The following is a 13,730-nucleotide window of genomic DNA, read 5'->3' on the forward strand; positions in this document are numbered from 1 at the left end:
GCCCGTCGTGATGGTAGATTTTTGATCTGAAGTCACTGAGTAGAGGTGGGTGGAGCATAGAGGTGGGCGGAGCATAGAGGCATGTGTGCAGTGGTGCTGAGTGCTGGTGCGGGCGTCAATGTCGATGGAGGGTTCTGGAGGTGTTTGGCATGCACACAGGTGCATGCTGGGTTGGGGTGCATCAGATCTCTCACCAATTGAACATGTGTGGAGACCTTACTCAAATTCCAGCTCAGGCTCGTCTCTGGAACCCATTGAAGCAGTCACTGTGTCCTGTTCCTCTCTTTTGCTAGCCTTCTACCTTTCCAAACATGATGCCCCTCTCCAAGGAATAGTGTCTCCTGGCAACATGCCTAAATCATGTGAGGCAAAGCTTTATCATCTTTGCCTCCAAGAAGCACTCTGGCTGCACTTTCTTCAAGACATAAAGACATCTTTTGTCATTATTTTTCATTGTCCAGTTCTTAGGTACATAGCAAGTTATCAGAAAGAGTATAGCCTGAAACAATCACACCTTAGTCTTCAAACTGATGTCATTTCTCCTTAATAATTTGGAGAGATCCTTAACTTCAGACTTACCCAGTGCAATGTCTCCCAATTTTCTGACTTCTGGTGCCAAAGGTGTTAATTGTGGATTCAAATAAGATGAAGTTGTTCAGTCTCTTTTCCACCTATAATGATGTTGCATATTGGTCCAGAATCTGTATTGAAAACTGTTTTCCTTGATCTTCTGCAACTGTGCTCATACAGTCTATCTTCTTGAATAATTTGCTCAACATAGCGACTGAATAGGTATACAGCTCTATTCAAGAGAGAGTGTACAACCCTATAGATCCCTAATGGTGTAGTGCAATACGAATTGTGCTGCTAACCAAAAGGTCAGTGGTTCAAATTCACCAGCAGCTTTTCCCATGTAGATTTAAAGCTTAGTAAACTCCATGGAGAGGTAGCACTGATGACCTAGTGGCAAGAGCTGTAACACGATCCAGAACTCATGCCATTCAAATCTACCAGCTGCTCAAAAAAAGGATATATAATATTCTTTGGTCTGATTAACTTCCTCTGAAAACCCGCCAGAGGGTCTGCTATTGATTGGTTACAATTTGACAGTATACAGCAACAACCTCAGTGGAGAATGACCATGAATGAGTTTGAACAAATTTTACAGTTGTGGGGTTTTGTGCTGCTGAGAATTTGCATTTTTCATTGTATTTCCACCCCACCCACAGCCTCTCTCTCTCTCATTGTTCTTGAGACTGGACCAACTAATCATGGACCCACCTTTTCAATTTCTGAGGCTGTCGATCACATGGAAAGAAGTTTCTCATTTTCCACACTTGAAGCCACTTGTGGATTTGAACTCCTAGAGAACTGAGAGTCTTGGCTGTTGAATAAGCAGCACTACTCCCTGTTGACTATGTCTCTAGAGCTCTTTACACTTTTTTAGAATCTACATTTTATCAAGTTTTCCAGGCGATCCCCTGGGATCAAGATCACCCTGGGATCTTGTTAAAATGTTAGCTATTGATTCAGTATTGTTATTATGTGCTTCTAGTCACTTGCCACTCATAGTGACCCTATGCACAATAGATCTGACTTTTGTCCTATCCTGAGCCAATCTCACTGTCTATGACACATCTATCCCCATTATTCCACTAACTGTGTCAATCCATCTCGTCCAGGATCTTCCTCTCTTGTACTGTTCCTCTATCCTTCCAAGAATAAGGCCCTTTTCTAAGTACTTGTCCCTCCTGGAAAAAATGCCTTAAGTATTTCAGACAGAGCTTTACAATACTTGCCTCCAAGAAGTAATTTGGTTTCACTCTCTCCAAGACAAATTTATCTATTCTCTTGGTTGTGCATGATATCTTCTACATCACACCACAAGTCAAAGGCATCGATTGTTCTTCTGTCATCCATGGCCTGGAACAAGTGCATTTTAGTCTCTAGACTGATATCCTTGCTTTTTAGCCTTCTGGTTAGGTTCCTGTACAATTTCCTAATGCAATTAGTCTTTTGATTTTCTATCTGCTAGTGCCAAAAGTTTTGATTGTTGACTGAGCAAGCTGAAAATTTTCACATTTTCAATCTCTTTTCCATCTATCATGGTGCTGCCAATTGGCCCAGTGGTGAGAACCTTTTTCTTGAGCTACAATATATCTGGGTGAAAATGCAAATTCTCAGTTGAGTGTTGAACCACAATCAACAGATTGGAAGCCCTAGTGTAACTAAGAGTAAAAATCTGATGGCTTTCAATCTTTGTTACACATTAAATCATATGGGGAGATTTTGTAAATCTCAGTGTCCAGGCCTCACCCCATATTAATTAAATCAGTAGCTCTGGAGGGTGTGAATAAGTCATTGAAATATTTTCTATCCTTTTTAAGTGATTCTATGCGTAGCCTACTTTGCTAACCAGGCCCAAGGGAGAAGGTCACAATTCTGGTGCGACTGCTGGACCTCGCCCATGGTATGGTTCTTGTATCCTTCAGGGATCTGTTTTGCCCCTTTCTGATCTGCAAGGGTTGTTGTGTAGAAGCACTTCAAGTCCTAACAGTGGGCTGAGGGCCTCTGGGTCTGTGCTTCTGTGAAACCATCTCAGAATGAATGGAGTCAGAATGAATGCTCTTTTCTAAAATGTACCACATGAGACGTAAATGCTGAGCTTACCTTTCCTGGTTTTCAGAGCTCACACTGATATTCTGCTTTTTTTGTGCAGTTGCAGCCACACATACCTAGCTCCGGTGAGCAGCTTATGAGGTGGTGTGAACATACATAGCTCCTTCTCAGTCTCTGATAGTGATGGAGGCCCAGTCACTAGAGATAGTGCTGAGGACTGTTGTTGGACCCTGTGTGCCAAGCCTTGTAAGGCCTGAAATATACTTTCCCCTCTCCTCCATGCCTATATAGTAAGTAAAAGATTCTTTAAGAAGGTATCCCTTCTTTCTATACACTTCTGGTCTCTCTCTTTGCCTTCTGCTATTCCAGGGATTTATTTATTTATTTTTTTTTAAATATGGAACGCTTCACGACTTTGTGTGTCATCCTTGTGCAGGGGCCATGTTATCGTTCCAATTTTAGCATATGTGCTGCCGAAGCGAGCACTGGACTTTCTTTTAACACAACTCAACTCATTGCCATTGACTTGGAACCAATGTTCCAACTGACTTGGTTTTCAGAGTTTGCAAATTACATGGGAGGAGACAGCTCACTTCTCCTGGGGAGCAGCTGGTGAATTCAAATCAACTGCCTTTCAGTTGGTAGCGCAACTCCTTACCCATTACGCCACAAGAGCTCCCTCTAGACTCCCTAAGTATGATAAATGATTAAAAGTACATGTCTGTGAACTGAAATTTGATAGCTTGAGTCTACACTGAAGTATCTTAGAGGAAAGACTTGGGAAGCTATATATAAACAAAGTTAATCATTGAAAGCCCTTTGAAGCATCACTGTGACACTTATGGGGTCACTATGAGTTAGAGTTAACTCAATGCCAACTGTTATCATTTTTTTAAACATTAACCATTTCTAAGTAGATTTCAAGCACCTATAAGACATTATCTTTTTTAAATGTCTCTCAAACATGGATTTGATCACAAATCTAAGATAATGAATAGACATTTAATCTACAGTTTCAGAATGCATTTTTTCAGAAGAGGAATCTGAGTTAGTCTTTTCAATTCAATCTCTTCTTTCTTGCTGATACTTGTGTTTTATTGAGAAACGAAGCGAACTTGATGGCAGAGTGTATTGTGCTGCTAGTCAAAAGGCTGAGTGTTTCTGGGGGCTTGAATCTACTCATTGTTCTGAGGGAGAAAGATGTGCACTGTTCTCCCATTAGGACTTATAGCCTCATAAACCCATTAGAGAAAAGGAAGGTTGCTATAAACTCAATCATAATAAAGTACTCTCTTTCTTGATCTCTTTTTTCTCAAAACTTGGCTATCACTGTTTCTTTGTTTTGACAGGATGAAATCCAAGCCCCTTTGAATTACACTGGAGAGTCTTCACAATCCAGTACTCGTCGGTCTCATGAGACACAGCTATCTCTACTTTTCAGTTAAAGTCATCCTTCAGCCTTTCACCTCCATAGCATAGTATCTTCCCTTCTGGTAGAAGAAGCTACTAAACTCAATGTGAATTTTCCCTCTGAATTTCCCCTAGAGCTGAGTCCACTTGCAACTGTGTCTCCAAGCTATTGTTTTTCTACCTTCATGACTGGCCATTCCTTGGTAACATTACTACATTTTCTGTTTATTGGCTTCTCTCACTAGACTACAAGGAACTAAAAAACTGTACAAGTCTCTGTCCATACCCAAGTGTAACAATGTGCTTAGTCCACAGGAGGTTGCACTACTAACTCAATGGTCCCATCTGTCTGGTGGTTCTAACCCTCCAGACAGCGCTGAGGAAGAAGGATGGGAAATACCCTCCTGTGTGATTACAACCTCAGAAACCTGAACAGTGAGCTATGGTGAAGAGTTTGAGTTTTGAATTGCTGTCGCTAAGTGTCATTGAGTTACAGCTGACCCCCTAATGAGTTTTCAGAGGCAATAAATCACAAAGGGTGAGATTTCTATCTTTTTCCCTGCACAATGGCTGGTGGATTCAAACTACATACCTTTGATTTGGCAGTCAATACCTTATCACTACCCCCCAGGGCTCCTTTGAGTATTGAGTAGTGATTAATACGTGCTTATCAATGAATGAGTGTATGAATGAAGTTCCCAACTAGTCTAGCTATCCTGACAAGCCAAAGATCTTGAGAATAGCTTAGGAGTCAGAATTAACACAAGAATCTGTTAAAATGTGTACTTCCACACTCTGGTCGCAAAGATTTTGCTTCAGTGAGACCCACATTTCTCAGAATGCTCCATAGCGAGGTCTGGCTGGTCAGATTTGGAAATCACTGGGTTGGAGACTGGACATGGCCTGAGTTTTATCCCTCAAAGTTCATGTTGTTGCTGTTCTTCCAGTACTCACAGTCCAGAAGCAAATTATTAGGTTGAAGATGTTTTCCTGTCTCTGTATCTCCAAGCTATTTCATAGGTCATTGGATTTGTTGACCTCTCAGTTTCCAGAAAACTCTAAGAGACCAGTTGCCCCTCCAGCATCCTAATCCTCCATAGGGAGCATCATCTCACCTTGTAAAACCTTACAAGGGCTGTTTCTTGAGTGAACCTGACTATGAGACAACAGATTTCCAATTTGGCCAACTTCTAGATTCAAGAAGAGCTGAGTAAAATGGAGTGACATTTTGTTATTGCAGCCCTGTCATCCTGTGGCTTTCTGATGTGATTGAAAACCCTGGTATGAGAAGTTTGCCTTTCAGTCTCTATCTTTCTCTTAATGAATATTGATGCTGTGTTTACCTTTAATTAATATTCAGGATGATAAAGAATTACACTCATTCACTTTTAATTACATCCTTCTTGCATAATAGGCTTTTAATAACAGATCTTCCATTGCGGAAAAAAGACATGCAGTCTTCAGTCTGCCTGATGCCAGAAAAGCTGCCTCTGCTATTGATAAAAGGGATTTCAATTTGCTACTTGGTGCTGTGGAAGGAGTTGTAGATGGAAAGTTAGCTCTTCTAGGACTTGGCTCCAGCACTGCAAATGCTACTGTAGGTTCTTGGGCTTATTCTTTTCCTCTTCAGTTTTCATACCTGGAAATTATTAAACAGAACATTGAAATTAAGAAAACAGGACATTGATTTTCACTCAGAGCTTCCTCTTGGTACCACCTTGTAGAATCTTGAAAACATCAAAGTCCAAACCACAACCAGAACCAACTGACAGAGAGTCACTATGGGTAGGGCTCAGACATCGGGTGGGTCTTTCAGTGTGGAACATTTCAAGACTGCTAACTGTGAATTTGGACACTGTTCTCACCTCTAGTTACTGTGATTCTGCTGGGAATATACAGTAGCAGAAGACCTCAGAAGAGAGGTTGATGGTTATATCCTGCTATATTTTTATATATATATATATGCAGTATATCAGAGCTGGTGAGAATGGCACAGCATAGGGCAAGCTTTAGAGCCATTATTTATAAGGTTGCTCTAAGTCCTAATTGATGACACGGCACGTAACTACAAGAACAGAGCTGCAGTAATAAATACAATAAGCAAGTGACTTTAAAGACTAGAAATTTATAATTTCATAGTTCTGGAAGGCCAAAATCAGAATGAGGATCTCAACTATGTTGACTTTTGTGAGTTTATTGTTTATTGTTTCTTTTATACTATTCTTGGCATGTCTTGGTGTTTCTCAAAGTCTCTTTTCTTCTATGTTTAACTCTGTATCCAATCTGTTCTGGTCTTGGGGTAACTCAGAAGTGATTAGGTTTAAGACCTAGCCTACGTCAGTTATGGCCTCAATAACATAACTCTATTCATATTTGTTTGGCTAAGATTAGTAGGAGACCAGTTACAAGGGGAAATTAATATTGTTCCAAATGTTTGATCTGCAGTATAACTCCATGATTTCCGACATCAACTGTTTTGCCTTGTCCAGGTCCCCTACTCCTCTACATTCCTTGGGTTCAGTAGTTCACTGGAAGACCTCATAGAGACTCTGACCCATCAGAGGAATAACTCATATGACTGTGTGATGTGGGTCTGTGTTGCAGAGACTGGTGAATAATGTAGACTGCCATTTGTGGTGCAGATGCATACTGTGTCCCAGGAAAGTGAGAGTCCTAAAAAGCAGGGAATACTGAGGCCCCACAGAGCCTCCCATAGACCTCTAGTAGGGTGAGGCTTGTATCTTACTCTAATCCTAGTTCCTTAATATAGTAGATACTTCATCACAAAATAGAATTAATCAGTGACTTGTACTTTTCAGTGGGAACCAACCCATAGCTGATCCTTCTGGGAATTTTCAGACATAGTAAATGATGTAGAAAATAGACTATTCTCCTGCAGAGCAGCTAATGGATTAGAACTGTGGGCCTATAGGATTGCAGTGCAGCTTCTTACCACTAGGCCACCAGAGCTCCCTAGGCTCAATGACTAGAAAAAACATTTTGAACAATAAATCTTTGACTCCACAGACCACCCCATGGTTTTTCTAGGCATTAACCTTCATATTTGAAGAATTAACTCCTTAAAATCATAATAAGGACTATATTTGTGAAAATGTGTAAACCAGCAACTTCACACTTCATGCTTCAATATACTCAATTTAGATAGCCAATTTCTAACTTCTTATTAAACCCAATATTCTGAGGAAACAAATATATTCCTTTCTCTGAAGAATTTTCTGTTTGGACCTTTAAACATCAGCACTATAAACAAATCCAGTCCAGAGCAAGTCATCAGGGTGCAGCAACCAGCACTAGCACACACCATGAAACATCTTCTCTTTATCTGGTTCAGTTCTGGTTATCTCATCCTGAGCCATCACTGGAGAGGTTAACATGGGCATCGGGCACAAATCAGGAGTCCACACGCCTTCCCCTTTGGCCCCTCTCATGTTGAGTGTGAGCATACACTCTTGAAGGCATGTGAGGTAGCACTTCATACTCTTATTCTCCCACCCCTGCTTTAAGGAACAAATGTTCCAATTGCCCATTCTAATTCTCTATCATGCCATTACTCTGAGGGGGTAGGAAACATGTTTCTTGGCCCATTGCTGCACTCTGGGAGCGTGTTCTTTGATCCAAAGAAATATAATTGGGCCCAAATTGGTACAGTATCTTTTGTTCTAGTCCTTTATCAGTATTTTGGCATTTGCATAGGTTACAGGATATGAGAAGTCCAGACCAGAGTATTTATTCCTGAAAGGACCCATTTGTAGCTACGTAGTACCAATATATCTCACTTGCCAACTATGTGCTCTGCCCTCCCCCTCCCCCGCCCCAGGAATCTGTACCATAGCAATCTGTAACCTCAGTTTCCCTTGCCAGCAAGTAGAACAATCTTTACTGGTGTTATGTGCCTCAGAGGGAGAAAGAGAAATATGTCTAGTTTCAGTCCATCTCTGCCTGGCTGCAACATTCCCACATCCACTTATTTCTTGGACCCAGTTGGCCATCGCAAGGAAGTGCACCAACATGTTCACCTGCTGATTCCAATCACCTTCTGATCCTAGCTGGGAATTCTTTTAATGGACATTGACATGTCCAACTCTAATGCTTCCCCTGAGTTCCCAGAGTGTTTTCATGGGTCCATACTCCACACTGGTGTCCCAAATGTTTGATCAGCTAACAATTTCATGATTTCCAACACCAACTGTTCCTTCTTTCTTCTGTGCGCCTTGCTATCAGTGAGTTGATGGAAGGTCTCACAGTGACTCGATCTGTCAGGGGAATGACTCACGTGACTGTAAGGGATGCAGGCCAGTGTTGGAGGGACTGGTGAGCAATGCAAACGGGTGAACAAGTCGCAGTGAGGTGGATGCTGTGTGCCAAGAAATCGTGTCTCGAGAGAGAGAGCATTTAGCTTCCATAAGATTATTTTTTTCTTTATCTATTATTTTAGAATAACTTTGTGGGTTTTTAATGTGTATACATTGTGTTTTATACAATCATTTACATTGTGTTTCACACAGTCACTCATACACATTGTATTTTATACAATTAATTACTATTGATCTATGCCTATTATCATCCTGTATTGTAGTCCCCATTGAATATTTCCTATCCCTTCAACCACTTGCCCCACCCACCTACTAAGCTACTGTTTTACTAATTTCCACCTTTCCCCTTTTTCTGCCCCCTTCCTCTTTTCCCCATCCCCCTTTTGGACATTTATATACATCTTACTTGTTGTTCTATTGTTACAATAATTGTCTTATTGAAATATTTGTCTTTATTATACTGAGTTATTTCACTCAGCATGATGCTAGAATCTCCATACTCTTCTATGTTATATAGCATTTTCCAAAATTGTTGCTTCTTAGTGTTACATAGTATGCCATTGTGTAAATGTACCACAAATTCTCCATCCATTTGTTTGTTGATGGACATTTGGGCTGTCTCCATTTTCTTACTATTGTGAATAACACTGCTATGAGCAACAGTTTACATAATATCTCTGTTTGTGTCTCAGTTCTCATTTCCTTGGAGTATATTTCTAGCAGTGGAATAGCTGGGTCAAATGGGATTTCTATGTTCAGCTTTTTGAGAAAATGCTAAATTGCCTTCTAGAGTAATTGTACCATTTTACTATCCTATTAGCAGTGCATAAGAGTTCCAATCTCTGCATATCCTCTCTAACATTGATTGCTTGCTGTCCTGTTAAACTTTGCTGTTGCTACTGGGATGAGATGGTATCTCATTGTTGTTTTGATTTGTATCTCTCTGATTGCCAGTTATTTTGAGCTTTTTTTGTGTGTGTGCATTGACCATCTGAATGTCTTCCATTGAGAAAAGTCTTTTCATGTCTTTTGCTCATTTTTGTTATCGGTTTATCAGGGTTTCGTGCTGTTTGTTTTTGTTGTTTTTTTTTTTTTCTTGTGGAGATCTTGTAGTATTCTGGGAACTTTTGTATGAGACCTTTGATTGAGATATCATTGCCAAATGGTTTTCCCCCAATCTATAGAGTTTCTTTTCATCCTATTGAAAAAGTTTTTGATGCACTCAGGGCTTACTTTTTAGAAAGTGTCATTCATTGATTTTATTCTCTCCAGGTTGTGCATTTCTGATTATAATTGAAAGCCTACATATATATACATACATATATGCATATGTACATACATATATGGCTTCTAAATTTGGTCGCATTATGTCTCTTATGATACTTACGGTTTTGAGCTTTACCCCTAGGGCTCTGATTCATCTTGATTTGGTGTTTGTGTATGATGGGAGATGTGGATCTTGTTTCAGTTTTCTACAGGTAGATGTCCAGTTTTGCCCAGCAACATTTGTTGAAGTGGTTGTCATTTCCCCATCTGATAGGTTTTGATTCCTTTCAAATGCCAATAAATTGTAGGTAACTTTTAGATTCTGTGTTTCTATTCCATTAGTCTGTGTCTGCCAGTGTACTGATACCATGCTGGTTTGTTTACTACAGCTGTGTAGTAGGTTTTGAGTTCAGAGAGTGCTATGCCTTCCATTTAATTCTTCTTTTTCAGGAGAACTTAGCTTATGCAGACTATCTTTCCTTTCCAAATAAACCAGCTAATTGCCTTTTCTATCTCTCTGGAAAAGGAGTTTGGCATCTGTATTGAGACTGTGTTAAACATGTAGATTGCATTTTGTAAGATTATAATTTTCAGTATTTTGAATCTTCTTATCCAAGAACAAGGAATATTTTTCATTTAGTAAGGTTTCTTATTATTTTGTGTGGTACTGTTTTATAGTTTTCCTTATAAAGTTCTTTTGTATCACTAGTTAGGTTTGCTCACAAGTATCTCATCTTGTGGTTGGTTATTGCAAATGGTATTGCGTTCTTAGCTTCCTTTCCCATGTTTTCTTTACTGTTGTAGCGAAATCCTACTAACTTTTGTATATTGATCTTGCATTCTCTATGAAATTGATCTACTAGGTAATAGTTTCTTTGTTGAGTATTTGGAATTCTCTTTGTCTGCTCATAATGACAGTTTATCACCTTTTTGCCAATTCAGATACCTCTTATTTCTTGTCTTGTTTGATTGCCCTAGCAAGTACTTCCAACACAATAATGGGCTAATAATGGACTAATGGGCATTCTTGTCTGGTCTCTGTTTGCAAGAGGAATGCTTATAGTTTTTCTCCATTGAAAATGATAATGGCTCTTGTTTTTTTTTTTAGTACCTACTTTTCACTATGTTGAGAAAATTCCCTTCTATTCCTCTTTTGTTGTTTTTTTTTTTAATCAGGAAGGGATGTTGAATTTTGTAAGGCCTTATCACCATCAATGATTATGATCATGTGGTTCTTGTTTTTTGCTTTGTTAATGTGATGAATTGCATTGATTACTTTTCCTTCATTGAACTATCTTTGCATACCTGTTATGAATGCCATGTTACATCATGATAAATTTTTTTGTATTATTTTTCCACAGGATTTTGTAAAGGATATTTACATCTATTTTCATGAAAGATGTTAATCTATAGTTTTCTTTTTACACTTGATCTTAGCTAAAAGGCCGAGAAGCGATAGTTTTCTTTTTCAGTAATATCTTTACATTGTATTGAAATTAGGATTGTGCTTGCTTCATAGAATGGCTCTGGGAGTATTCTTTTCCTTCTTTTTGAAATAATTTCAGTAAAATTGGTGACAGTTTGTCTCTGAATGTTTGGTAGAATTTAGCCATGAAGCAATCTGAGCCAACTCTTTTTGGAGGGGAGTGTTTTTATGATCTGATCAGTTTCTTCTTTTATAATGGTTCTTTTCAGGGGTTCTACATCTGTCTGTGACAATATAGGTAGAGTGTGGGTTTCCAGGAATTTTCCCATTTCCTCTTCTACAACTCCTGCCTATCTCTTCTCCTGACACTGGTCTGAACTCTGCCACCTTGTAATTTGAGTCTTAAGTAGCTTCTACATAAGTTCAACCTACTTTGTTGTGCTGTTCATTTTCTTCACTTCCTTAGAACCAGAGCTGGAGAGTACTTGAGCACTGCCCTGCTTACTTCACTATGGCAGCTGGACACTTTTCAATGTCCATAGGCAATAAATGGAGGCTAGAAGTCCAACTTCTAAATAGACAGTCTCTAGGAGGATGGAGCTTGCGTTCTTACATCCTTAATGCAATAAATATTTGATCACAAAACAGTTTACTCAATGGCTAGGAAAGAAATTTTAAACAATAAACCTTTTACACAACAATAACAAAAAGCTCTATTTCGAACAAGATTACATCCACAGTTGTAGGGTTAGAATTTCAGCAGTTATCCTTAAGAAGCAGAAAAAACCCCCAAAAGCAAAACAACAACAACAAACCAAAACCCTGCCATGGCTTGAATCATATTCCATCAAAGTATGTGGTGGAAATCTTAACCTCTATGCCTATGAATACAATTTCATCCGGGAATATGTTGTCTTTGTTATTATGTTAATGAAACAGAATTAGTGTAAGGTATGTCTTGAGTTAACTTCTTTTGAGATATAAAAGAGATCCCACAAGCAAGCAGAAGAAGCAGAGACAGGAAAGAGACATGCCAAGTCACATCAAGATACCCAGAGCTGAAGCTCAGAAAAGACAAAGACCTTCTTCCAGAACCGAGAAATCTTCCTTTTGAGTTTATAAGTTTCACTTAGATTTCTGGCCTCTTAAACTGTAGGAAAAATAGTTATGTTTGTTAAAGTCACCCACATTTGACATTTTGGTTATGTTTTTGTTGTGTATCATTGAGTCAGAACTGACCCATGGCTGATCCTCTGGAAGGTTTTCAAAGGCAGTTAATTGCACAGGAGGAGATTGTCCATCCTTTTCCCATGGAGCAGCTGGTGGACTCAAACTATGTGCCTTGAGGATCGCAATGCAGCTACTTGCCACTATGCTATCAAGTGTCCTTGTTATTGTGTTGTTTTTATGTGTCATTAAGTAACCCGTGACTCATAGTGACCACAACAACTCTGCAGCTTGCCCTGTCCTGAGCCAGTCTCACCAGCTTTGAAACCTCTACTACCCTCATTACCCCAGTTATTGTGTCAATCAATTTCATCCTGGGTCTTCCTCTCCTGCACTGTCCCTCCACCCTTCCAAACATGATCTTCTCAGCGTGATCTCCTTCTCCAAGGACCAGTCTTGGCCATGTGCCCAATGTATATGAGACACAGCTTCAAAATCCAAGCAGAAACTTGAATTCACCCTCTCTGAAACAGATCAGTTTGTACTCTTGGCAGTTCAATACTCTTCTTAAGTACTACAACTCAAAGGAATTGATTCTTCTTCTATCACCCTAGTCATTGTCCAACTCTCTGATGCATATCAAATAAGTGCAAAGAGTATGGCCTGAATCAGACACATCTTAGTCTCAAGACTGATGCTTCTCAGTACTCTGGAGAGGTTCCTGACAGGAGATTTTCCCAAGGCAATTCATCGTCTGAGTTCCTGACTGGTGGTGCCAAGAGTGTTGATTGTGGAACTGAGAAATTGTTAACAACCTCAATCTCTTCGCCATCTATCATGGTGCAGTCAACTGGCCCAGTAGTGAAAATCTTTATTTTCTCACTGTTGAGCTTCAATTCATATTGAAGATTACAGTCCTCGACTTTCTGCAGCACGTGCTTTACGTTGTTTTCAGTTTCAGCAAGCAAGGTTGTGTCACCCGCATATTGCAGGTTGTTGATGAGTCTTCCTCATATCCTGATGTTACATTCCTCCTCATAAGACTCAGACTCTCAAACAACTATGAGATATCATCTCACCCCAGTAAGAATAGCAAAATTTAACAGAACAGCAAGCAACAAACGCTGGCAAGGTTGTGGAGAAACTGGAACCCTTATTCGCTGTTAGTGAGAGTGTAAAATGGTGCAACCACTATGGAAGGCTATTTGGCACTTTCTCAAAAGGTTGCAAATAGAAATATCCTTTCACCCAGCAATTCCACTACTGGGAATATACACGAAAGAAACCATAACCACCACCCAAGCAGATATATGCACACCCATGTTTATTGCAGCTTTGTTCACAATAGTAAAGAGTTGGAAACAACCTAAGTGCCCATCAACAAACGAAAGGATAGCGAAGCTATGGTATATTCACACAATGGCATACTATTCTGCTTTGAAAAACAAAGAACTCATGAAATATCACACAGAATGGGTGACCCTGGAGGACATTATGCTGAGTGAAAT

This window comes from Elephantulus edwardii, unplaced genomic scaffold (genome assembly GCF_000299155.1).
Source record: "Elephantulus edwardii isolate Elephantulus edwardi_28Jun2011 unplaced genomic scaffold, EleEdw1.0 scaffold00031, whole genome shotgun sequence".
In the NCBI taxonomy this organism is placed as follows: domain Eukaryota; kingdom Metazoa; phylum Chordata; class Mammalia; order Macroscelidea; family Macroscelididae; genus Elephantulus; species Elephantulus edwardii.